General features: G+C 42.3%; 1 protein-coding gene across 1 annotated transcript in view; it reads left to right on the top strand.

Moving 5' to 3' along the window:
* Positions 1 to 2,267, top strand: part of NOCT (nocturnin) — a 23,271-nt gene that overhangs the window by 1,319 nt on the left and 19,685 nt on the right. The gene's annotated exons all lie outside the window — the stretch shown is intronic.

The raw sequence follows: 2,267 nt of genomic DNA, 5'->3' as shown, positions 1-2,267 counted from the left end.
CCCAGGGGGACAGCTTGAGGCTCTGTCTCAAAAAAAAAAAAAAAAAGATATACTATATTAACCATTCTGGATTGTAAATCCTTTTTGCTAGAAGAGTTTTGGATTAAGAAGGGCAAATTGAGCAGTAGAAAGAATAGGTTTAATGTGGTTTTCTTTAACAGAAGAGATCATCTGAAATGCTCGGTACATGTTACTGGCAGATATTTAGGCTGGGACACACTTTTATTTATTCATTATTATTATTTTTTTGTAGAGATAGAGTCTCACTTTATCACCCTGGGTAGAGTGCTGTGGCATCACAGCTCACAGCAACCTCCCACTCCTGGGCTTAGGCAATTCTCTGGGACTACAGGCGCCCGGCTATTTTTTTGTTGCTGTTTGGCTGGGACCGGGTTTGAACCTGCCACTCTCCATCTGTGGGGCCAGCGCTCTACCCACTGAGCCACAGGTACTGCCCACTTTTATTTATTTATTTATTCATTTATTTTTAGAGACAGAGTCTCACTTTGTCACACTCTACTGAGTGCTGGGGCGTCACAGCACACAGCAACCAGCTCTTGGGCTTAGGTGATTTTCTTGCCTCAGCCTCCCAAGTAGTTGGGACTACAGGGACTCACCACAACACCCGGATATTCTTTTTTTGTTGCAGTTTGGCTGGGTTTGGGTTTGAACTCACTACCCTCAGTATATGGGGTGGGCACCCTACTCACTGAGCCACAGGTGCTGCCCTGTTTCATTTATTTATTTATTTTTTTATAGAGATAGAGTCTCACTTTGTCGCCCTCGGTAGAGTGCTATGGCATCACACAGCTCACAGCAACCTCCAACTCCTGGGCTCAGGTGATTCTCTTGCCTCAACCTCCCAAGTAGCTGGGACTACAGCTGCCCGCCTCAAGGCTTGGTTATTTTTTGTTGAAGTTTGCCTGGGGCCAGGTTTGAACCTACCAACCTTGGTATATGGGGCCGGCAGCACCCTACTCACTGAGCCACAGGCACCACCCGAAAAATTCTGTATCAGTGGTTCTCAACCTTCCTAATGCTGTGACCCTTTAATACAGTTCCTCATTTTGTAGTGACCCACAACCATAAAATTATTTTCATTGCAACTTCATAACTGTAATTTTGCTGCTGTTATGAATCATAATGTAAAGATCTGATATGCAGGATGTATTTAGGCAACCCCTGTGAAAGGGTCGTATGACCTCCCCCAAAGGGGTCTCAACCCACAGGTTGAGAACAGCTGCTCTATATCATTCGTAAGAATGAACTTGATGGTCATAGTCAGGTTTTTATACCCAATTTTGTTAGGAATTTAGCACATTGTGAAATAATCCTTAGAATGGGTACCACCTAATTTTTTTTTCTAGAAATGTTCAAGATGGACATTGTTAGGTTTGAAGTGGAAAAGTAAAAGAAAACTGCCGTTTTCTGTACCATCTTTCCTAAATTCCTCAGAGACAGGGTTACTCTATAGGTACATGGTGGGAATCCAGCGAGCTTGTGTTATTCAAATTCAGTGTGTTAACAGAGGAATAAATGGTCATGTTAGACAGATTTGGAATGTTAGGCATTTGACAAAATAAAGTGTTGCATGAACTTGTTAAAAAGTTCTCTGAAACTGGCAGCGCCAGTGGCTCAAAAGGGTAGGGCGCTGGCCCCATAAGCCGGAGGTGGCGGGTTCAAACTCAGCCTCTGCCAAAAATTGCAAAAAAAAAAGTTCTCTGTAACCCCTTAGTTTTACAAATAAGGAAATTGAAGGACTTTATAGTACTTAGAACTATTGTAGGCAGTACAAAGTCTAAACAATTTTCCTGTTTCATGCATTTGTAGCTTTAGCTACTTGTTAGAAGAAATGTGTGCCCACCACATTCATTAAGTCATTGTTTGATCGGTCAAGAAGGTCTTTACAGAAATGTCTCTGGCAATGTAGGTGTTTTATTCTAAGAGGTAAAATATGTGACCTTTAGTCCCTAAGGGGTTTACTCCCACTATGGGTTGAGATTTGCACAAAGAAATGCCTCTTTAGTGAAAAGAGACACCTTTGATTCTCTTGTTTGCAAATGGCATAAGGATGTAGGTGAGTAGCAAGTCCTTTTCATCAGTGATGATGCTTTTAAGCTTCTAGAAGTGGCTGGCATTTGAGCTAAACTTTGAAGCATGGTTAGGATTGGAAGAGATTAACGTGAGACATTTTGTTTGGGACAGTAGGAGCAACTGGGAATAGGCATCATGGATGAGGAAGGGTGAGAGAAGAGGCACTTGGCAAA

The sequence above is a fragment of the Otolemur garnettii genome, unplaced genomic scaffold (assembly GCF_000181295.1).
Source record: "Otolemur garnettii isolate 467f Iridium unplaced genomic scaffold, OtoGar3 scaffold00169, whole genome shotgun sequence".
Taxonomy (NCBI): domain Eukaryota; kingdom Metazoa; phylum Chordata; class Mammalia; order Primates; family Galagidae; genus Otolemur; species Otolemur garnettii.
Note: the sequence above shows the minus strand (reverse complement) of the source record. Positions and strands in the feature narration are given on the sequence as shown.